We start from the raw sequence: 25,323 nt of genomic DNA, 5'->3' as shown, positions 1-25,323 counted from the left end.
CTCGGGAGGATTGGCAGTATCCATGGAGAGGAGAAAGTGAGGACCGCAGATGCTGGAAATCAGAGCTGAAAATGTGTTGGTGGAAAAGCGCAGCATCCGAGGAGCAGGAGAATCAACGTTTCGGGCATGAGCCCTTCTTCAGGAGCCCTTCTTCTGCTCCTTGGATGCTGCCTGACCTGCTGCGCTTTTCCAGCAACACGTTTTCAGCTCAGTATCCATGGAGAGTCAAACAGAGTTACTGATTCAAGTCTGGTTACACTCTTCTTCAGAATTTCTTAAAATATTATCTCTATTTCTCTCTGTACAGGTGCTGCCAGACGTGCTGAGTGAATCCATCAATTTCTGTGTTTGTTTACGGCTCCTCATACATCTGTCTAACATCCTGTAAAAAAAGGCCATCATTCGGGGAGATGTCTCCAACTGTTGTGTATCTGAGGCAGAAGCATCACATTGTCCCTCCTTCATTACATACAAAGTGGCCTCTATTGGGCATCAGTCCAGCATGGAATGGGAAGCACTGTGTAAATCCCACTTCACGAGTTATAGGAGGAAAAGGAAGAGTTGGCTGTGACAGACATTCTCAGAGGGTGGGAGACAGAAACAACCATGGGTGGGTGAAGATGAAGTCAAAGAGGTTCTTTCTGAAGCATGGTGATAGGTGAGACTCCAAATGTCAGAGATTGTCAAAGCTTTTCAAATCTATAGGAAAATAATGGAGGGGTCCATGCTACACATGTGCCCCACGAAAGCTCAGAGTTTTGAATGAGTGGTCACTCTTTGGAAAGACATATGCAGCACCGTTGAGTGGATGGACAAGTAACACGACGACAGCCACAGTAAGATTTAGACTCTCTGTAGTATTGACCATTCAGTATCCGGCACTGAGATACATACAATGGATGCTGGCCGTGCGCCTCATCCAGCATGCAAGGACACTTTGAAATCACTAAGGCAGTTGAAAATGGTTCAAGGGGGCCACTTATCATGGGCAGCCTCTGTCCCATCATCGGCCAGAATGGGAGCACCACACTGAGTTGTGTTGAAACTGTGGTACCGTGTCTTTGAGACGCGCTTTATGAATCACTTGGTTGATTTTTTTTTGATTTTGTATTTTTTAAAATCATTTCTTTATTATATTTCTTAAAAGTGGCATATGAAAATGTTGAGATGAGTGCCAGCTATTATGACTGGTGAGGAGAAGCATCACTAGATGTGGGGGGGTGGGGAGCGGGTAGGCAACTCGAGAGACTGCACCATGAAAAACTCACCGCAAAATGTTGATTGTGTTGTTTGGGTCAGATGAGGCTGGCACATAGGCACTGGAGAAGGTCCACCAAGGCCTTTCCACGTCTTACAACAACCAGCAGATCGGTAGACCATGTTAATACAACAACATTTTACATAAACTTCTTCCAGTCCTCATAGCAGTTGACTCTGTAACTCACCCTCCATCAGTGAAATTTATCCAGTATATAGGGACTAACGAGTAGTCTCATTGCTATCCAAATAGATTGAAAATGGTGCCTCCAAGGCCATCAGTACAACAAACAAGAAAAGGACTTGTGTATTGCCATTGCTTGATTTCTAGAGGGAGAGGGAGAGTACACAATTGAGAAATGGGGTTTCATGCACTGCCTTGAATTATGTTGAGACTGTTGGTTTGTTGTACTGATGGCTTTGGAGGCACCATTTTCAATCTATTTGGACAGCAATGAGACTACTGGATAATTTTTCACTGATGGAGGGTGAGTTACAGAATGAACTGCTATGAGGACTGGAAGAAGTTTATGTAAAATGTTGTTGTATTAACATGGTCTACCAATCTGCTGGTTGTTGTAAGACCTGGAAAGGCCTTGGTGGACCTTCTCCAGTGCCTATGTGCCAGTCTCCTCTGCTCCAAACAACACAATCAACATTTTGCGGTGAGTTTTTCATGGTGCAATCTCTCGAGTTTCCCACCCGCTCCCCCTCCACTCCCCCCAGCCCCCCGCATCTAGTGATGCTTCTCCTCACCAGTCATAGTAGCTGGCACTCATATCAACATTTTCAGCTGCCACTTTTAACGATTCTTCTATCAACCTCTGCTGACCAAGTGATACCAGCAGCTTCATGTTCCTTTCAGAGTCCAACTACTCACTGTTTGCAAATGCAAGCCTCTCAGCACTAGCAATGGAAACATTGCACCACTGTCTGAGCTGTTGTATGCAATTCTCCTGTTTGTCATATCTGTTGAACAATGCATTCGTTAGCACTCCTGATTCCCCACTGTGTTTCCTAACATGTGCCAGACTCTCCGCTTTCCCCATGCCTCCCAATTGGAAATCTCAAACTGCTACTAAAAAGCCTGTTAATGAGCTCTCCAGTGTGTTACAATCTGTTAGTTGGAGGCATGTGGGTTACCAGTTGCAATCCTTCTGCCCTCCCTTTGAAAATTGTACTACCTTCTTAAGGTGCTGGGAGCCAGAGGTGTCTTGGAAGATTGTGGTTTTTTAATTGATCTCTACATTTTCATTCTTCCTAGCTTTTAAAAATCCAGCCTTTAGTCTAGAACCCCTATTTACAAAACTGATGTAAATTGACATAATATTTTTCATAATTTGTTGATAAAACTGAATTAATTTGGAAGGTAATAAAGTTTGGTAGTTGACGTTTCTTTACAGTTCAGGTTGATGAGCTGGGTGATGGTCTCCTTTGTAATGCATGAGTGTAACTGATGGTACAAGATTGATAATGTTGTCATGCCCATGGTCTCCTAGTGTTAGTCTTGACCATGGCTTTTCCATGAGCTTTTTGATATTCTTCATCAAGTGAATAGCTTCTCCAGTCTTAACCATCATCCATTTTACCACAGACACCTTATCCCTCACCTTTTTTTATATAGTATTCTAATGATGACTTCAGTGCCATTTTCTGCTCTTCTCCTGAACTTGAAAATTTCATTGACTTTACTTTCTTTTTACTTGTCTTCACATGATGCATCTTCACTCTTCCTTTTCTCATTTATCTCAGTTTCTGGGATTAGGTTACCAATCAATACTCAATATGAAATAATTGAATTCCACAACTCCTGTTTAATCATGTTTAACTGAACTGATTGAGATACTTGATGAGATCAAATCAGCGTTGGTGAGGGTGAATTGCTTGATATAGTGTACACAGATTTTCAAAAGGTTTTTGATCAAATGCTTTCTCGTTCCTTTAAGTGCCCAAAGGTACCATCCTGTCTCCATGAGAGGAAAGACATTTGGTTTGAGGTACCATGTTGTCCTCTCTCTTTACCATTGATGCTCATCACTTATGGGCTACAGGGATGGAGTGCAGGTTTGTGTGCATATCTGGCCAACACTGAATGTGCTGGACCTGGCTCTGTATAGTATTACCGTGCATCCCATTGAGGTAGTCCAATGTATGGGCGGCAGAGCCAGCATTGTATTGATAACATTAGTCCTCATTGTCTCTTCAGGATTGTGCCTTTGGTATTTAGTTAAAGCACCACAGTGTGAGGGGTGCTTCGTGGTTTACAGTCTCTGAAGCAGTGTGCAGCTGGGATTTGAATACAGCACTAGAGGTCTGTATTCTTGAAGCACGTTGGCCACTTCGGCTGATCGATTCTTCAAGGAATATCCCATCCTTTCAGCTGCATAATTCATGAGGTGAAGAGTAGAAGACGGTGAGAAAATTCACACTGGACCATAAGGAACAGCGTGCCATAAACCTCACTTGCCAATGTACTTTAAATTAAATTGGAAAAATTCAACCCTGTAGCTATTTTGCTTCTTTGCTTGTCCCTGTATCATTCCACTTGGCCTTATGTCATGATCCCTTTGTCATTGAATCACTCCTAATCTTCAGCCTGTCACAAACATTCCCACTCTTGCACTTGCCCCTTGCGAACATTTCCCAGTTCTGATAAATAGTCACAAACCTGAATAGGCAGTACTGTTTCATTCTCCACAGATGCTGCCAGACCGGCTGAGTGTTTTAAGTTTTATCATTGTTTTTCTTTCCAAAGGACCTTTCTTTTCCATGATGGGGTGATGACAGGAAATTCAGTAGTAGATATGTGTAAATCAACGCAATTCTCGGAATTATTAACTGACAACATGGTTCAGCTGATTAAAAAACACTGAAACATCAGTCTCATTGTCATTGAAGGATAGGAGTTGCAGTAGTTGCTAGGTGAAGGGAGACGATAAATACATTCCGGTTACATGTATTAATGACATGATATAAATATAATAACTAAAAAAATGTGATTTGGGATTTCTGCACTACTGTTGGTAAAATACCCTCAACGTCAGTTTTTCTTTCTTTTAGAAATGAGAACTTGTAACAGAATTAACAGTTACTTTGGCAAATGTGGATTAACTGAAGAACGCCAGCACAGATGTTTTAAGGGCAAATCATGTTTAACTAAAGTGACTGACTGTAACTCACCAAGGCTCCTCAACAATACCTTCCAAACTTTCAATTTCTATAACCTGAAGGACAGGGCAGCAGATACATGGAAACACCATCATCCGTAAATTTCCCTCCAGGTCACACACCTTCCTGACTTGTACATCACTATTCTTACACTGTCACTGGGTTAAACGCCCTGGAACTCCATTCATAACAACATTGTAAAGGAGTACCAACGCCTGACTGACTGCAATGTTTCAAGAGGGGCGCTCACTACCACCTTCTCAACAGTAATTTGAGATGGTCTATAAATGCTGGCATGGATAGTGACAACAAGATGTCGAGAAAAATAACAAGCATAATGCACCAGAATATCATTCTCAGTCTGAATATGTATCCCCTCTCTCTGTCTCACACAAGAACATGTCTGCACTTACACACATAATCAGTCTGATCCAGATGGAAAACTCTGATGCAGCACACTGCTCCAACTAGTGGCCCAGCTGAGAACTAACTAAGATCATTTCAACCATATCTGGCAGATTGGAGTAGAAGCAAGTTCTGGGCTGCCAACCCGCGAGCATCTGGTTGGGAAGCTAGACCTATAGGCTAGCAGACTGTCTTATTTAAAGCAGCTCTAAAAATGTCTTGCTCACATACTCAGCTGACAGCTTGACATTAAAGGCCATATGTCGTACACACTGCATACGATTTCATCATTGCACTCAGCTTGTACTCTGTAGCTGTGCTATAACACTTTCCAGAGAACCTTAGTTCATAAACAAAACAGACATGTCTGCTGCTGATGAGCCTAAGTTCTCAGGAAAGTATGACAGTACAGCTTGAATTTTGCAGGGCTGTTAGAGAGAACAAGCAGACGATGGATTGTGGCATTTAAGAATGCAAAATAAAAAGAAATAGTAACCCTCCAAGACAAAAAAAACTGATGTTGTAAATTGGCTTCTTTTCACAATTGTAATTCAGGGATCACAGCACTTAGCAGAGAATGCTGTTTGTGAATGGATCATAAACAACTTTACTTTTTTACATCTTAAACAACATTCCCTCTAAATTGCATGGCTGTGTGTGTGTGTGTCGCTTTGATGCTCAGCACATGGCGATCGGTGTCACCATGATGGTCATGTCATTGACGTCCAATTCAGAAAGTCACTGCCATGAAGGAGCCTTGGAGATGTCCACCAGCCAGTAAGAAAACTAGAGGAAATGTTGCTCTTAGACTGTAGAAATTTGCTTAATAATTAGCTTATTGCAGCCGTGAGCATAGAATTCTAGCTGTTATAATTTACTGACAGAGGTAATGGGCAACATTTGGGAATGTTAAATTTTTTCGACCAGCATTACCTGGTGGTTAGTACACATATTTCACTTCCAAGGATGTCACTAACTTAAGAGTTGCTTTATCACTCATGCCAAGCTATTTTCCCATAGTGACAAGCTCAGCCCACTACACATCCAGCATCTCTGTGAGTTTAGGGACAACGATTGAATGATTACAGACTAACTATTAAGATGTGACCTCTCTGGATTTTATATCATTTCATGAAATTGATCTCTGTAAAATCATCAGATTTATATTTTCCAGCAAGGGTGCACCAAACATAGTGAAATAAATATTCAATTCTCTTAGGGCTTCTCCCATTCATAAGAATCGCTCAGGGAATGAAGAACTTCACTTATTTATGTCGATTGGTGAATTCAGGAGCATTAAAGAAGTTGGAGAAGGGAATGTTGACTTGAGATTCAATTGAAGTATACAAAATCATTGGGGTATGGACAGAGCAGATAGGGTTAAACAATCCCTTGGTCAACAAATCGAGAACAAGTGGGTACAGATTTAAAGTAACTGGCGACACATGGAAAAACTTTATTATACAGCAGCTAGTTAGGATTTGGAAAGTACTGCCAGAGAATGTGGTGGGGATGAGATCAATCAAAGCATTCAACAAAGATTTGGATTGGTCTCTGAAAAGGAATAAACTTGAGTCACCTCAAATTTTCACTGTGTTACATTGTTCACCTCTGTGAAAAATGTTTAGTAGTTTGTCTATCTAGACCATGTCTTTCTTTTAACTTATTCACAGGATAAGGGCATTACTGGCTAGGCCAGCATTTGTTGCCCAAATTTAGGGCCCAAAAGCCCAGAGGGCAGTTAAGGGTCAACCACATTACTGTATATCTGTAGCATACCAGACCAGGTTAGAATAGAAGTTTCCTTCCCTAAACAACGTTACTGAAACTGGATGGCTTTTTCCAGACAATGTGTTCCCAGTCATCATTAGATCTTAATTCTAGATATTTACTGAATTCAAATTCCACTATTTGCCTTGGCAGGATTCAAACCCGGTCCCCAGAACATTACCTAGGTCTCTGGATTAATAGTCCAGCAATGATTTCACTAATCTGGCACCTCTCTTTCACAGCTTGAACTTCTATAGCTTCTTCTTTGTAAAAGACAGAGGACATTGTAAAGCAATTAATAATAATGAGGTATAAAATGGGTCAGTGTGCAAGAAGGATGGAGCCAAAGTAGGTTGCATGCAGGGACAGGCAGAATGACTGAGGACAAAGGATCTTAGAGAGTTTTTGAGGTAGAGAAGGGAAGAAGAAGATGAAGTGAATAAGGGAGAAAAATTCAGAGATGGGAAAATAGTTAATGTATGGACACCAGTGACAGGGTGGAGGAAACAAGATTGTAGGAGATAAATATTGTCAGAGGAATGAAATTGCATTTGGAAATATATGGCTGCAAGAAATCAATAGGTTAGATGAGCTAAAGACATGGAGGCGTTAGAAAATGAGTATGGGGCTTTGAATTCAATGCCCATGAAATAGAGACCTAGAAGAGACTTGAGAAATTGGGGTTGAATGAATTCACTATTTTAGCTGGGGAGGGTGTTTCCAGCATCCTGTTTAAATTATTAGTTGAGGTCAGATATGAGACCATTGCAGATTTCAAGGACCTTGGTAAGAAAAGCATAAAGTAGAATTTTAATAACAAAAGGAGAGCATTAGATGAAGAAGCAATCATTAAGAGTAAACGTAAGGTAATGGGACTCATAGTGTGAAAAGGAAACTTAACTGCAAGTTAAGTAACACAACATGGAGATTTTGCATTCTCTGGTCCAGTTCTCTGGATAATCAACTGATTAAAAGTTATAGCACTTAATTACTCATGAGAACCGAAATGAGTTCATGTAATTCAGTCAACATCAGTTTTATCTCATTCACATTGCAATATCAGACAGGCAATTGGTAAAGTACAGCATCAGGTCTTGAATTGGTGGAAGAGACAGGGAGCATTAGTGTACACGTGGAAACTAACTTAATGCTTTGGAATCAAGAATTATCTGAGGAAATTATATTGATGAAGAAAATCAAGGATGGGGAAATGAAGTACACGTGAAGTGATCAGATCAACAAACCAACATTGGAGAAATGTTAAAATCATCAGGCAAAGCTACATCCTTAAACTTTTAAATTTTGTGGTGCTTTTCAGAGACCATGCAATAAGTATGATATCATGTTAAATGTGAAACCTGAGCCCTAAATCTTTTTGATACTTGCCCTGTGTAACATTGAAGTGTTCTATTGTATCATGTCTACAGTAGGTTCTTTGTTTACATTTTTATGGAGCCTTCTGCATTTGCTCCAGGAAAAGAAAATGTGCTAACAGAAGCATAATAGAGCATAAATTTAATTCTACAGAACACAGAAAGACAATCAGAATGTGAGAATCTGTGTCATTTCTTGGGGAAAAAGATAAACAGATGTGCCAGATTTCACTTTGACATTATGTTTAATTTAGGTTGAGTAGATAGTATGAATTGATTGTAATGCAAATACAGCTCTTTTTATTTTGTTTAACTTTTGATCATAAACAAGTATCTGCGTGGGTTTCCTCCCAGTGTTCTGGTTGTCTCCTACAGTCGAAAGATATGCAGGTCAGGTGCATTGGTCATGCTAAATTTCCCATAATTTCCAGCAAAGTGCAGGCTGGGTGGATTAGCCATGGGAAATTCAGGGTTGCAGGAACAGCGTAGGGTTGAGTCTGGGTGGATGGTTTTTAGAGGATTGGTGTGGACTTGATGGGCTGAATGGCTTGTTTCTACGCAGTAGGGATTCTATGATTCTATGAAAATTTATTTCATTTGCAAGACAAATCAAATAAATCTTCTTACTGATAAATATATTGAAGAAAATCTTAATAAGTATGGAAACATAAGGAGAAAAATAGAAACATTCCTGTAATTCAGAATTTTAGTTGCAATGATGGTGAGGTACTATTATTAATGAGCGAGTACTGCAGCAACTTTAGATTAAGAGCAGATGCACAGCTAAACATTAAGTTACTGTCGAGATGTGCTGTTGTGCATTAGCTTTGCAAGAAATGGCCCCTTGTCGTTGGGCTGACCATTGATCACATTCTGTATGTGAAGTTGCTGCATTTGCAGACTGTACACAAACTAAAATCAGCACAGAAAGTCATCATGCTGTTGAACATATTTAGAAGATGTTTAAGGTTTCTTTCTATTTAAATAAACCTGGAATGGCTGTTAGAGAATCTTTTTGTGATGTGATAACTTTTAATTAATGCCAACAATCCTTTACACAAAATAAACTATTGACAAGTGTTTATAAGTGGCAAGGTTAAATTGCTGCATATTTAAAAAATATTAGATTTTGAAAGTAAATTTTGCTTTCCCAATGTCTTTCTGACTTTTTCTCTTTTTTCTCCTATCTACATTATTTTATTCTATCCAATATTTCAATTTCTATCCAGAATAGACATTCAATTAATCCACGCTAATTTAAATTTCCTTTTTAGTCCTTGCGATGTTAATTTCATAATCCTGCAATCTGGTTGGGTAATGAGGTACACAGTTGCAATCTCTGTTCACTCAGGGCCCAGATGCATGGTTTTTCTTGCTGTAAGTTTCAAGCTCACACTTCCTGCATCTTGCAGCACTAATATTGTTGAGAACAAATGGGAAAGGACAAATCTAACAAATAGCAGATGTTGATAGGTTTTTTCCTAAAGCAATATGGCCTAATTTAGCTAAGAACTAGAGTGAAATGGTTTAAATTGACAAATAAAGAAAGGCTTAACTTCCTTCAAATGTTATTGTGTATTAAATATGCAGAAGCTAGATCATTTATTTCTCATAGTTTTCAGAATTGAATCAAGTCTCTGTGACTGCAATCACAGATGGAGCATGACGGTTGTCACAAGTAGTCTTCAGAGGCAGATAATCATTGAAAGGATTTTTTGTATCCAATGTAATCTTTAGTTTTTTACCAGATAATATTTCTGTATGATATCAACAACAGCTTGGAATTAAACAGCACCACGATTTGGTGCTTCAAAAGTGTGGTTTTCAAGTGGATTTGGTTTTCAAGTGGAATTTGACATGTAGTCATATTAGGAGATATCAGGACAGGGGACTTGGTCAAAGAGGTAGTTTTTGAACAGTGTTGAAGGAAGAAAGAAATCCTTTAGCATCACATTCACCTTGCACAATTTGTGTATTTTTTCCCCTTCCTTTTTCTAAATTACTTATCAGTTCACAAATCATATTCATCTCACTTATTGTCTCTAGGTGTAAATGTTAGTACATTTCCTCAGGCTATTTGTAAATCCCCCTGGATTCTGTACAATAAATAACAAAAGGTCTATGGTTGTTACTCAGCTATTGAAATATTTGACTTGAAGCCAGCTTTAGATACATATTAGATTTGTTTTGAGTTTAGATGCCAAATAACAGAATTTCTTATTGGCTCTTAGACAGCGAAATATGATTCAGTAATATGAACCTGTCTTCAATTTAGAATCAAAGCCAATGTGTGGGCTCATGGTGTCATTTCTCCCCTTTCTGTCAAGTCAAACGAGCCGTGAACGGAGTATTGTGATTGATTGTACAAGTAAACAATCAGATTTAGTGCCAATCTTTCCCTGTTGTCATTTCACTGAAATGATGAGCTATATGTAGGAAAGTGTCTGAAGTCAAACTATAGAGACTTGTACCTTACATTTTTAGGGTGTGATTTTTTTCATAATTTCATATTTTGAAATGTCAATGATGTACATAAGTTTCCAAGTTAGGCTAAACTTATAACAGAATGCACATTTCACTCACTGCATGTAATTTAAGATCATAAAATTTAATCATAAGATTGTGCTCAGCAATGTTGATGTGGCAGGTTCATGAGGCAGCGGTTAGGTTAGCAGGTGAGTGAATGACTAAGGTGTCAGGTGGGTCAGGGGTGGGTTACAGTAAGTGTGTGAGGGGTACATGGCCGGTAGATGAAGGAATGGTGTAGCAGATGGGTCGGTGAGGGATTTTGAGTATCTTTCAGGATATTTGCTGCAACAATATCATTGCTATTGGAAGATCTGGGCTGTTATTTTTCAATAGCGAGCAAGAGTACTATAATAAAAATTCAATTAAATATTATAGTGTCTAAAGTCATTGCAAGAAAATTAATATCTAAAATAATAAAAGGAAGGATGACTACACTGTATTGTAGTTCTGAGTAAATTGATCTCTAAATATAAATGACCATAATTTGATTGAATTTTGAAAAGGAGAAGAATGATTCTGAAACTATAATTTTACATTTTAAAAAGGACAACTATGTGGACATGAAAGCTGAGCTAACTGAAGAGAGCTGTGATATTAAGGCAGGAGCTGTATCATTAGAGAAGCACTGTTAGAAATTTAAAGTATTGTTTCAAAATACACAGAGTAAGTACATTAAAGCCATAAAGAAAAATTCCAAGGCGATAACCCCACCATGTATAGTTGCCTAAAGAAGCTAAGAAGGGCATCAAATGTGGAAAAAGTATATAATTGTGCAAAAGTGAGTGTGGCAGGTCAGATGACGAATCAAATTACAAAGAATGACAGGGAATGATTAAAAGGGTAAACAGGACAAATAAATTGGAGTATTTGAGAAAGAGTTTCTCTTGGTATCTGAAAAGGAAATGAATAAATTCAGTGAGTGCTTGCCCTTTAGCGGGTGAGAATGGGAAATTGATAGTAGGTAAGAAAGAAGTGTGCCTAATGAAAAATATTCTGCTTTTGCCTTAATTACAGAGGATACAAAAGATTCCTTTTAATACCTGTAAATTAGGAGATTGAAGGAATAGAGTAACTTGGTGATATCATAACAACTAAAGAAGCAGGATTTGAGCTGGAAGTCTCCATGTCGTGACGGACTCCTACCTGTGGTCATAAAGGAGATGGCTAATGGATTGGCAAATAAGTTTGTGTTAATTTTCTAAAGCTCTGATGAAGAATCTCTAGACTTAAACTTTAACTTTGCTTTCTCTCACACAGATTCTGCCAGACCTGTGGAGTTTGACCAGCAAATTCTACTTTTGTTTCATTATACATGTGGGTACAAGGAAGGGAAAAAGAACCAAATTCAGAGATGAAGTGAGATTAGTGCCTTTGGGATCGAAGTCATACTTGAGCAAGTGTAACACCATGGAGTCTAAGCAAAACTAGAGTCGAAGTAAATCAGGGGAAAGCTGTCTGATTTTGGTTGGAGTCGTACCTGGCACAAGGGATGATGATTATGATTGATGGAGGTCAGTCATCTCAGCTCTAAGGAAATAACTGCAGGAGCTCCTCAGTATTGTATCCTATGTCCCATGATCCTAAGTTGTTTCACCAATGACTTTTCCTATGTTATGAGGTCAGAAGTGGGAATTGTTACTGACTATTGCACAATGTTCAGTGTCATTCACAACTCCTTAGATATAAAACAGTCTAGTCCAAATTCCTGGACAATTTCTACATTTGGACTGGAAAGGGGCAAGTAACATTCATACCACAAAAGTATCCAGCAATGACCATTGCTTTCAAGAAAGAATCTAGTGATCATTCTTTGACATTCAATGGTATTATAAATTGCTGAATACCGCACTATCAAAATCCCGGAGTTACCATTGTCCAGAGACTAAATGGACTGGTCATATAAATAATGTACTACAAAAGCAAATCAAAGGCAAGAAATCTGCAGTAAGTGAATCACTTCCTGATTCACCAAAACCTACCCAGTAACTGCAAGGTGCAAGTCAGGAGCATGATCGAAAGTTTACCACTTGTCTGGTTGTGTGCACCTCCAACCACAAACATGGAGTTTGACATCATTAATGCTAAAACAGTCAGTTGACTGGCAACACATGCATACATATTCACTCTCTCCATAACCAATGCACAGTAGCAAGTGTGTACCAAGCTGCAGAGTTTAAGAATAGGGAAATCTACTGGAACTATATAAACAATGGGTTAGATCACAGTTAAGAGTATTGCGTGCAGTTCTGGAATCCACATCATAGGAGACATGCAAATATACTGGAAAGGGTGATTTACTCAGAAGATGCCTGGGCTGCAGCTTTTCAGTTACAAAGAGAGACAGACTGGTGTTATGTTCCTTAGAGCTAAGGAGTTTGAGAGATACATGACTGAGTTATAGAAATTTATGAGGGCCCAGACAGGGTAGACAGGACAAAACCTTTCCCCATGATAAACGGATCATTGACAAGTGGGTGTAGATTAAAGAAACCTTTTCCCATGATAGAGGGATCAATGACCAGTGAGTGTGTAGATTAAAGGGAAAGGACAGAAGTTTTAAAGGAGGTGTGAGAAAAATCTTACTCACCCAGAGGGTGGTGGGAATCTGGTACTCACTGCCTGTAAAGGTGGAAAAGGCAGAGAGGGTTATAAGATTTAAAAGTATTTAGATGTGCATTTGTAATGACAAGGCATAGAAGGCAGTTTGGGAGACACGATGGATCAGTGGTCAGCACTATTGGCCCACAGCACCAGGGACCCAGGTTCAATTTCACCCTCAGGTGACTGTGTGAAGTTTGCACAAACTCCCTGTATCTGTTTGGGTCTCCTCCAGGTGCTTTGGTTTCCTTCCATAGTTCAAAGATGTGTAGGTTAGTTGAATTGGCCAGGCTAAATTGCCCATAGTGTCCAAGGATGTGCAGGCTAGGTCTGTTAGCCATACTAAGTGAGGGGTTAGAGGATAAAAAGGTGGGTCTGGATGGGCTGTTTTTTGAATCCACACCAACCCTCTAATGAGTCAAAAGGTCCACTTCCACATTGTAGGGATTCAATGAAGGCTCTGGGCCAAGAGCTGGAAGATAGGATTAGAATAGTCAGATAGTTGCTTTTAACTGGAACAGGCATGATGAATCAAAGAGCCTTTTTCTATGCTGTAGATCTCTATGACTCTAAAATACATGATATATATTTAGCAGGATAGTTTTATTTAAATTGAAGTGGGCAGCACGGTGGCACAGTGGTTAGCACTGTACCTCACAGCACCAGAGACACGGGTTCAATTCCAGCCTCAGGCAACTGTGGGTGTGGAGTTTGCACATTCTCCCCATGTCTGCGTGGGTTTGCTCTGGTTTCCTCCCACAGTCAAAAATGTGCAGGTTAGGTGAATTGGCCATACTAAATTGCCCGTAGTGTTAGGTGAAGGGGTAAATGTAGGGGAATGGGTCTGGGTGGGTTGCTCTTTGGAGGGTCGGTGTGGACTTGTTGGGCCGAAGGGCCTGATTCCACACTGTAAATAATCTAATCTAATCTAGTTTGTGAACTCTCCAAGCAAGGGAAGTTTGTGTTGAAGCTTTTGAGCTCTCAGGACTGAAAAAGCTTAAGACACCAGAACAAGAAAATATCTCTCACTCATCGAATCTGGAAAGAGTTATTTAATAAAAAATTAAAGAATTAAGATAAGACTTATATTTCTCTTGGATTGAGTATCTGAAAAGTAATGTTGCGAGGAATATTTTGCTGTTGAGGTTCTGATCTTTTCAAATTGAATTACACAGTGTTTTGGTTGTTTTCTTTTCATTTTGTGTAACAAAAGTAGACATTGGTCATCAGAATCTGTTCAGTAACTAACCACCATGGGAACCAACTTTAAAAATTAAACATATTTTATTCAAACCAGGTTTTATTCTGGGATTGGATTTTCCTAGAATTACCATCAGTTGACATCATAGCAGTATCTCAGTTGTGAAGGAGATGAGAAGTTGCCATAATTTCTTCAATGTGAGGCAATTTAATGTTGGAACAGGCAATCCAATTTAACTTGTGGGCAGAAACGAGGGCCCAAGGTCACTCAGCTCTGTATGGAAACAGCAGGGATTTTTCTGAGGCAGTCAGGTGGGCAGGTGCCAAGATGGCATTGTTACCTTCTTGAAAGCCCTGCAAAGTACCAGGAGAGAAATCAACCATACTAGGTTTGCGAAATATGGATCAAAACCAAAGTACAATTACAGGGGTATAGCAATTATTTAGAATAGGGAGTTGAGTACTATAGATGAGGTTAACTGAGGCACTTCAGAAAATACAACAAGTTGGCAACGCTCTCATCACCTAAAAAAAAGTAACCGTCTTAAAAAAGAAAAAGAAAATCCATAGAATTTGAAATTAGGAACATGGGACTGGGATATCATAGCAATTACAGAAACATGGCTCAGGGATGGGCAGGACTGGCAGCTTAATGTTCCAGGATACAAATGCTACAGGAAGGATAGAAGGGAGGCAAGAGAGAAGAGGAAGTGGCGTTCTTGATAGGGATAGCATTACAGCTGTGCTGAGGAAGGATATTCCTGGAAATACATCCAGGGAAGTTATTTGGGTGGAACTGAGAAATAAGAAAGGGATGATCACCTTATTGGGATTGTATTACAGACCCCCTAATAGTCAGAGGGAAATTGAGAAACAAACTTGTAAGGAGATCTCAGCTATCTGTAAGAATATTAGGGTGGTTATGGTAAGGGATTTAAACTTTCCAAACATAGACTGCCATAGTGTTAATGGTTTAGATGGAGAGGAATTTGTTAAGTGTGTACAAGAAAATTTTTTGATTCAGTATGTGGATGTACCTACTAGAGAAGGTGCGAAACTTAGAGTCATATAGATGTACAGCATGGAAACTGACCCTTTGGTTCAACCCATCCATGTCGACCAGATATCCCAACCCAATCTAGCCCCACCTGCCAGCACCTGGCCCATATCCCTCCGAACCCTTCCCATTCATATACCCATCCAAATGTCTCTTAAATGTTGCAATTGTACCAGCTTCTACCATATCTTCTGGCAGCTCATTCCATACACGTACCACACTCTGTGTGAAAAGGTTGTCCCTTAGGTCTCTTTTATATCTTTCCCCTCTCACCCTAAGCCTATGCCCTCGAGTTCTGGATTCCCCAACCCCAGGGAAAAGACTTTGTCTATTTATCCTATCCATTACCTTCCCTTGGGAAATAAGGCAGGGCAAGTGACTGAGGTATTGAGGGGAGCACTTTAGGGCCAGCAACTATAATTCTATTAGATTTTAAATAGTGATGGAAAAGGATAGACCAGATCTAAAAGTTGAAGCTCTAAATTGGAGAAAGGCCAATTTTGATGGTATTAGGAAAGAATGTTCGAAAGCTGATTGGGGGTAGATGTTCGCAGGTAAAGGGACAGCTGGAAAATAGGAAGCCTTCAGAAATGAGACAATGAGAATCCAGAGAAAGTATATTCCTGTAAGGGTGAAAGGAAAGGCTGGTAGGTACAGGCAATGCTGGATGACTAAAAAAATCGAGGTTGTGGTTCTGTTCGCCGAGCTGAGAATTGTGTTGCAGACGTTTCGTCCCCTGTCTAGATGACATCCTTAGTGCTTGGGAGCCTCCTGTGAAGCGCTTCTGTGGTGTTTCCTCTGGCATTTGTAGTGGTTTGTCTCTGCCGCTTCCGGTTGTCAGTTCCAGCTGTCCGCTGCAGTGGCCGGTATATTGGGTCCAGGTCGATGTGCTTATTGATTGAATCTGTGGATGAGTGCCATGCCTCTAGGAATTCCCTGGCTGTTCTCTGTTTGGCTTGTCCTATAATAGTAGTGTTGTCCCAGTCGAACTCATGTTGGGCTTGTCTTCTGCGTGTGTGGCTACTAAGGATAGCTGGTCCTGTCATTTCATGGCTAGTTAATGTTCATGGATACGGATAGTTAGCTGTCTTCCTGTTTGTCCTATGTAGTGTTTTGAGCAGTCCTTGCATGGGATTTTGTGCAATACATTGGTTTTGCTCATGCTGGGTATTGGGTCCTTTGTCCTGGTGAGTTGTTGTCTGAGAGTGGCTGTTGGTTTGTGTGCTGTAATAAGTCCTAGTAGTCGTTTTAGTCTGGCTGTCAGTTCAGAAATGTTCTTGATGTATGGTAACGTGGCTAGTCCTTTGGGTTGTTGCATGTCCTCATTCCGTAGCCATGAACATCAACTACTCACGAAATGACATGACCAGCTATCCTTAGTAGCCACACACTCAGATGACAAGCAACATGAGTTTGACTGGGACAACACTACTATTATAGGACAAGCCAAACAGAACAGCCAGGGAATTCCTAGAGGCATGGCACTCATCCACAGATTCTATCAACAAACACATTGACCTGGATCAAATATACCGGCCACTGCAGCGGACAGCTGGAACTGACAACCGGAAGCGGCAGAGACAAACCACTATAAATGCCGGAGGAAACATCACAGAAGCGCTTCACAGGAGGCTCCCAAGCACTGAGGATGTCACCTAGACAGGGGACGAATCCTCTGCAACACAAATTCCCGGCTCAGCGAACAGAACGACAAAAAAGAGCACCCAAGCTACAAATCTTCTCCCAAACTTTGAAAGAAATTGAGGGTTTTGTTAAAAAAAGAAGGAAGCAGATGTAAGGTAGAGGCAGGATAAATCAAGTGAATCCTCAGAAGCGTATAAAGGCAGCAGGAGTATACTTAAGAGGGAAATCAGGAGGGCAAAAAGGGGACATGCATTGGCTTTGGCAAATAAAATTAAGGAGAACCCAAAGGGTTTTTATAAATACATTAAGGACAAAACGGTAACGAGGGATAGAATAAGGCCCCGCAAAGATCAGCAAGGCAGCCTTTGTGTGGAGCCACAGAAAATGGGGAAGATACTAAACGAGTATTTTGCTTCAGTATTTACTGTGGAAAAGCATATAGACTGAAGGGAAATAGATGGTGACACCTTGCAAAATATCCACATTACAGAGGGGGAAGTGCTGGATGTCTTGGAACGCATAAAGTGAATAAATCCCCAGGACCTGATCAGGTGTACCAGAGAACTCTGTGGGAAGCTAGAGATGTGATTGCTGGGTCTCTTGCTGAGATATTTGTATCATCCAATAGTCACAGGTGAGGTGCCGGAGGACTGGAGGTTGGCAAACGTGGTGCCACTCTTTAAGAAGGGTGGTAAGGACAAGCCAGGGAACTACAGACCAGTGAGCCTGATCTCGGTGGTGGGCAAGTTGTTGGAGGGAATCCTGAGGGACAGGATGCACATGTATTTGGAAATGCAAGGACTGATTAGGGATAGTCAACATGGCTTTATGTATGGGAAATCATGTCTCACAAATTTGATTGAGTTTTTTGAAGAAGTAACAAAGAGGATTGATGAGGGCAGAGCAGTAAATGTGATCTATATGGACTTCAGTAAGGTATTTGACAAGGTTCCTCATAGGAGACTGATTAGCAAGATTAGATCTCATGGAATACAGGGAGAGCTAGCCATTTGGATACAGAACTGGTTCAAAGGTAAAGATAGAGGGTGGTGGTGGAGGGTTGTTTTTCAGACCAGAGGCCTCTGACCAGTGGAGTGCCACAAGGATCGGTGCTGGGTCCTCGACGTTTTGTCATTTACATAAGTGATTTGGATGCAAGCATAAGAGGTACAGTTAGTAAGTTTGCAGATGACACCACAATTGGAGGTGTAGTGGACAGCGAAGAGGGTTACCTCAGATTACAATGGGTTCTTGACCAGATGGGCCAATGTGCTGAGAAGTGGCTGATGGAGTTTAATTCAGATAAATGTGAGGTGCTGCATTTTGGGAAAGCAAATCCTAGCAGGACTTATACACTTCATGGTAAGGTCCTATGGAGTACTGCTGAACAAAGAGACCTTGGAGTGCAGGTTCATAGCTCCTTGAAAGTGGAGTCGCAGGTAAATAGGATAGTGAAGGCTTTTGGTAAGCTTTCTTTTACTGGTCAGAGTATTGAGTACAGGAGTTGGGAGGTCACATTGCGGCTGTACAGGACATTGGTTAGACCACTGTTGGAAAATTGTGTGCAATTCTGGTCTCCTTCCTATCGGAAAGATGTTGTGAAACTTGAAAGGGTTCAGAAAAGATTACAAGGATGCTGCCAGGGTTGGAGGATTTGAGCTAGAGGGAGAGGCTGAACAGACTGGGGCTGTTTTCCCTGGAGCGTCGGAGGTTGAGGGGTGACCTTATGGAGGTTTACAAAATTATGAGGGGCATGGATAGGGCAAATAGGCAAAGTCTTTTCCCTGGGGTCAGGGAGTCCAGAACTAGAGGGCATAGGTTTAGGGTGAGAGGGGAAAGATATAAAAGAGACCTACAGGGCAACATTTTCACACAGAGGGTGGTACGTGTATGGAATGAGCTGCCAGAGGATGTGGTGGAGGCTGGTACAATTGCAACATTTAAGAGGCATTTGGATGGGTATATGAATAGGAAGGGTTGGAGGGATATCGGCTGGGTGCTGGCAGGTGGGTCTAGATTGGGTTGGGATATCTGATCAGCATAGACGGTTGGACCAAAGGGTCTGTTTCCACACTGTACATCTCTATGACTCTGTGACACTTGAAAAGATTCAAGAAATTAATGATATGAAACAGAAAGTGAAGGTAATATCCCCAGGAGAGGTCAAATGTTCTCTGATGGACTAGATCGTAAAACAGAATTACAACTCAACATAGGAGCCATTGCTTCAATATTGGCAAGTAGTGTGCATGGTTGAAATCTGTGTAAGTTAGACCATCAATAAGAAAACTCCAATGCTGAGGAGGCAGAGATCGTCACTTCTGGCAAATCACAATGAAACTTAATCACAAAGGATGAGATATCACTGAAACACTCGACATACTAAAAAACCAGAGTATTTTTTGTGTTGACCAGAAATCCATATATTTATCTTAAAGAGAAAGTAGTGAAAGTACTACAGAATGAAAATAGGAAACAATTTTGTCAAGAATTTTCATATCCAATCAAAAGCTTTGGCATAACTCTGCAAGAAGCTGCAAAAGCCAAGTAAATTTTCCCTCCATTAATAGGCAAGGGAAAATCTCAGTTAGATGGCATGATTGAAAGTGAGATCAATTTGCCCATGACAGCACTGAAATAATGGTGCTCAAACCTAGTTAGTATTCCCAAGACAAATTGAAAACTAAGATTTTGTTTGGATCTCACATAGTTGAACAAAGGAGTTTGATAAGAAATTTATTCCATTTTGTCTGTTATTGGTAGTTTGGCAAAATTGGCAACAAGCAAGCTTTTCACAAAACAGAATGCCATCAGTGAGCCATGGCAGATATCTTTACACAATGATTGCTATTGGACTTATTACACCATTTGGGCAGTATTGTTTCAGCTGTCCACTAATTGGAGACTCTTCTGTACTAGAGATTTTCCATTAGCAATGTCTAGAATCCTGGAAGGGAGAAAAATGAACTATTTACCATATGGATGATACCGTAGAGCATGGTAAAACAAAGAAAGAACGCAGCCCAAGAGCCAGCAACATGTTTCAGGCACTACAAAATGCAGGCCTTTCAAAACAAAAATGAGAAATAGCAATTCTCTTGAAAAGGTCCATAGGCCAGAATGTGGTCCACCAAGGGGTCATATCCAGCCCATTACTCATGTTGCAAATATAGATAAATACATGTGGAAGGATTTGCAAGGAGATGTTGCTTCAACCACAAGACATTTCTCCCTTCTCTTTGGAGCTGATAAGCTCATCAGTGTTAAGAGAAGATAAACAGAAGAGCAATGACCTCTAGTTAAAAGAGCAGTGAACTGTGAGAGTGAGTAACTTCAATCAGCCTAAGGCATGGACATTGGGATCAGTGGTGGTACCGATGAGTGAAGTGCAAGAGACCGGTTGTCTGCTGGACAGGTCTTGGGAACAGGCTTCAAGTGGGTCTTTGGAGAGTCAGTGAGTAGCACCAGGGAGTGGGATTCTGAGTGGTTTTGGACATGGTTCAGCAATTGGCATCAGTGGATAACACTCCCAGTTGGCATGTGTCTGCGGCTGTAAGTAGCACTGACTCTTTGAAGGACTGCAATCAAGATGGTAGTGCTGCCCCAAGCCTGCATAGAGCATGTGTATGTGAGTGAGGCTGTGAGTGAATGTGTATGTGTATGTGCAAGTGTCTGCATGCATTTATGTGAGTGTGTGAGTGTTTGTGTATATCTTGGTGTCTGGATGTATATGTGTGAATATGTATGTGTATGTGCGAGTGTCTGCATGTATATAGGCAAACATCACATGCTACTGGCTTACAATCTATTGGTTTATTTGAAACCACAAGCTTTCAGAGGACCTGCTCCTTCCTCAGGCAGCTGGTGAGAAAGAGTACATCGGACACACCTAAAATATATTGTCTGACCTGAAATGTCACCTTTATTCTGATAAAACCTGAAGTTATCTTGGGGCAGTGACTTGAAAGAAATTCTGTGATTTACACATTAAACAATTGAAACCTGCACCTCCATTCTAACTGATTAAAGACTTAATAGCCATCTAGGTTTGTTCAACAGATTCACGTAAGTTGTATGACCCTTTGATCTTTCACTTATAAATTCTGTGCCCGATGTATTCTCTCTTACTAGTCACCTGAGGAAGGAGTGGGGGCATCGAAAGCTTGCGGTTTCAAATAAACCTGTTGGACTCTAACCCGGTGTCATGTGATTTGTGACTTTGTCCACCCCAGTCCAATACCAGCACCTCCAAATGGATACAAACATGTGTATTTGTGTGTGTATGTATGAGCATCTGCATGGATATGCTGTGAGTGTGTGTGTGTGTGTGTGTATGAAAGAGAATGCTTGTGTGTGTAAGAGAGAATATGTGAGAGAGAGTGAATGTGTGTTTGTGAGAGAATGTGTCTATGAGAGAGAGAATGTGTGTGTGTGTGAGAGAGAGTGTGCATTAGAGAGAGAATGTAAGTTTGTGTGAAAAAAATGTGAGTGGGTCAGAACCTCCCAGGCCCACCTTTTGAAGGCCACACAGAGGAAGTTGATTCAGTGGAAAGCTACATGGTAGTTTCTACACATCAAATTAAAGTCATAAGTGGCACCAGTTCTCAGAAGCCTTCAGGTGGGTCAGCTTTTCTAACTTACATAGTTGGGTGCCTCTTTTGCATCCATTAACATATCATGACTAGTCATTAGCTCCCCAGTTCACTGGAATTAATGTTCATAAGTAAAATATTGAAGTCCAAAAATGGAAATTGTGTTCACAAACCTGACTGTATATACAAGGTGAATGCCAAGAGGAAAAAACCCATTAAAAATAAACACTATTACTTGGAAATGAATGTGTTGGTGACACTGATGCTCCATTTTGAGACATATAAAATGACCAGTATTTGCCATTAGTAAGTTGTAGTGGTTTTTCCTGCAAAATAGAGAGCTTCCTCTGAGCTCCAGTGAGTGAAGCATTAATCTACTGTTGTCCTCCATCTGAAACCAGCCGTTTTATTTTGCAAACACTTTTCAGTGTTTGCTCTTATGTTCAAATGCTCATAAGATGACACAGGTGTAAATTGTGAGGCTTATGCAATTGGAATATTTGAATGTTAGGGATGAACACAATCAGGCCTACAAGCCAACCTCATCAGTAAACAAATCTGAATGAGGTCAGAATTCACACAACACCAGATTACAGTCCAACTGGTTTATTTGAAATCACAAGCCTTCTGAATGCTACTCCTTAGTCAGGTAAAACGTTTGTGATTTCAAATCAACCTGTTGGACTATAACCTGGTGTCGTGTGACTTCTGACATTGTCTATCCCAGTCCAACACTGGCACGTCCACAACCTGAATGAGACGGGCAATCATGCCATAACTTAAAAAGGGGATAAACTGAAATGGAGTTAACCTAAATTGGGGTGCAATTTAAAAGTGACGTCAGTTAAATAGCAGCCTCACAGATAGGGGGCTTGTTGCAAAATGTAGATAGGAAAACAGCATAAAGGGCATGATTTTCAAGGGCAGTTGAAGTATTATGGGGAATGGAAGGGCCAAGGTGGAATTGAGAGGGAAGAGTCAACACAATAGGGGTAATGAAGGTTGGGAGCAGAATATTAAGTAGTGTATAGGAAAGGTTGATTTGGTGCTGGGTAGGGAGAAAGCGCAGTATACCTGAATGGTGAGAGTGTTAGAGTGAGACATTGAGATTTGGAAGTTGAGATCTAACGTTGGGATTTAGGCAAATAAAAATTGGAATGTTAATGGACATTGTAAACAGACCGATATCAAGAGGGGAACGTTGAGCAAGGACAGATGGGAAGGAAGAGGAAACAACAAACTCATCATCAATAATAGGGAGGATTTTGCACTTGAAAACATCGGGAAAAACAGGAAATAGTTATAACTAAATTGTACAGCAAATATCTGGCAAAAGCTGAATTTTTAAAAGAGGGATTCTGGAGAAGCACTGTGCAGAAAGGAGCCTATTTTCCCTGGAGCGTTGGAGGCTGAGGAGTGACCTTCTAGAGGTTGATAAAATCATGAGGGGCATGGATAGGATGAAGGACCAAGGTCTTTTCTCCAGGGTAAGGGAGCACAGGTTAAAGGTGAGAGGGAAAAGATTTAAAAGGGACCTAAGGGGCAACTTCATCACACAGAGGGTGGTGCATGTACAGAATGAGCTGCCAGCGGAGGGAATGGATGCTGGTACAAATACAATTTAAAAGACCTCTGGACATGAATAGGAAGGGTTTAGAGGGTATACGCCAAATGCTGGCAAATGGGACTAGAGTAATGTAAAATATCTGGTTGACATGTACCAGTTTGACCAAAGGGCCTGTTTCCATGCTGTACATCTCTATGACCCTACGACTCTAAAATGTCAAATGCAAATCATAAAATCTCAATCCTCATCTTTCTTCACAAGCCAGTAATTTTCTGTCAGATATTAGACACACTGAGCTTAAAAGCTGTCTTAGCATTGATTAGACAAAGGGGATGGAGGAGAAGAAGGGAGTAAAATGACAGCAGTATCAGAGACACAAATCTATTGGGACAGCATGGGAGCTCCATGGTTAAAGCACCAGGCACCGGGGTTCAATTCCACCCTTGGATGACTGTGTGGAGCGTGCACATTCTCCCGTGTCTGCGTGGGTTTCCTCTGGGTATTCCGGTTTCCTTCCAGAGTCTAAAGGTGTGCAGGTTAGGTGGCTTGGCCATGGGAAATGCAGGTTACAGGGATAGGATGGAGGGCTGGGTCTGGACAGAATGCTCTTCGAAGGGTCAGTGTGGACTCGATGGGCCATATGGCTTGTTTCCACACTGTAGGGATTCTATGATGAAGTTCAGGGGTTGCAGCCATGACCACAGCAGTACATGAGAAATCTTCAGAGACATTGAACATTTTGCAAAGAGACTGCATACAGGACGTATTACAGCTACCTCCAGATGACTGTACGATGGTTCAGATATATCTTTGCAAGACTAGGAAAGCAGTCACCTGCCCCTGTAGGGAGATGCGCAGTCACTCAGTGTGGGAGTAAGGACTGTGCCTGTGGTACTGAAGATCACAATTGCATTGAAATTACTTGCCACTGCCTCCATTCAAAGTTCATCCGGAGATGTGTGTACCACCGCCCAATCGGCAGCCCAGAAGTGCATTTGTCAGGTTACTGATCCCCTTTATAGGAAAGGTGTGCAGTTTGTACAATTGACATCAGACCCTGAGAGCCGAGCTGCGGGGTAAGAGCCATCACTAGGTTCCCCGCACGTATGAGGCACTCAGATCAGAATGATGTTATAATTCAGACAGATTGCCAAACAGCAAGGAAGTTCATTCCCTCAAGGTTTATCTGTGATCAGAGATTGCAGTTTGTGTTGGTGTGCACCAGTCAGGGAACTGTCATGGTGCTTCCATTCCACATAACTCCCAGGTTCCTAGAATGTTTGTCTCCCCCCCAACATCATCTCCACACCTGGCTTATAGTGGTAAACCAGAAGGCATTACTAATACCCTTCGACCTGTGCTGAACATACAGCCCAAATAACCAGGACAGCTATCAATAAACATTAGTGTTCTAAAGGTGTAATTCCACTGCCTGGACCAGTCAGGAGAAGCACAGCAGTACTTACTGGATAGCATCTTCAGAATAGGTATTGTTTGAAATGTCCTGAGTAACCTAGCTCAATGACAGAGCAAGAAGGTAAGGGAGAGAAGATTGAGCCGAGCGTGTGGTGCTGGAAAAGTACAGCAGGTCAGGCAGCATCCGAGGAGCAGGAGAATTGATATTTCACAAAAACACTTCATCTGGAATGAGGTCAGGAATGAGTGAAGATTGAGCACCCGTTCCCCCAACAAGGAAGAAGGGTAGACTAACGGAGATACTGAGGAAGTCAAGCTGATGCTAAGGACGCCGATGAACATCAGGCAGACAGGCCAAAAAGATCCTGATAGCAACCAGATATGAGAACCAATGACATTTCATAAACATATGTAGACAGTCATGATGCATAAGCCTTACTGCCCTCAAACAAATGATTATTTCATAATAATTCAATTTTACATGCTCTGCTTATCATACATTGTGCAATTCTTTGTTCACTCTGCATCAGTAAATTCCTATTGAGTTAGATGATCAGAATGTCAGGGTGGAGTTCCACTGGCTTACATGTGGGATGCTCTAGTGTCATACATAATTTTGTTGACTGGAGCATTCAGCTATCACCGAGATATAAAAGGGCTATGTTATACTCATTGACACGTACAGAACAACCCTGTAACTTACATTCCTACTTCCTAGAAGGTTTCTCTGCCCAAATGAGTTGTGTT

Source organism: Chiloscyllium punctatum, chromosome 8 (genome assembly GCF_047496795.1).
Source record: "Chiloscyllium punctatum isolate Juve2018m chromosome 8, sChiPun1.3, whole genome shotgun sequence".
Taxonomy (NCBI): Eukaryota; Metazoa; Chordata; class Chondrichthyes; order Orectolobiformes; family Hemiscylliidae; genus Chiloscyllium; species Chiloscyllium punctatum.
Note: the sequence above shows the minus strand (reverse complement) of the source record.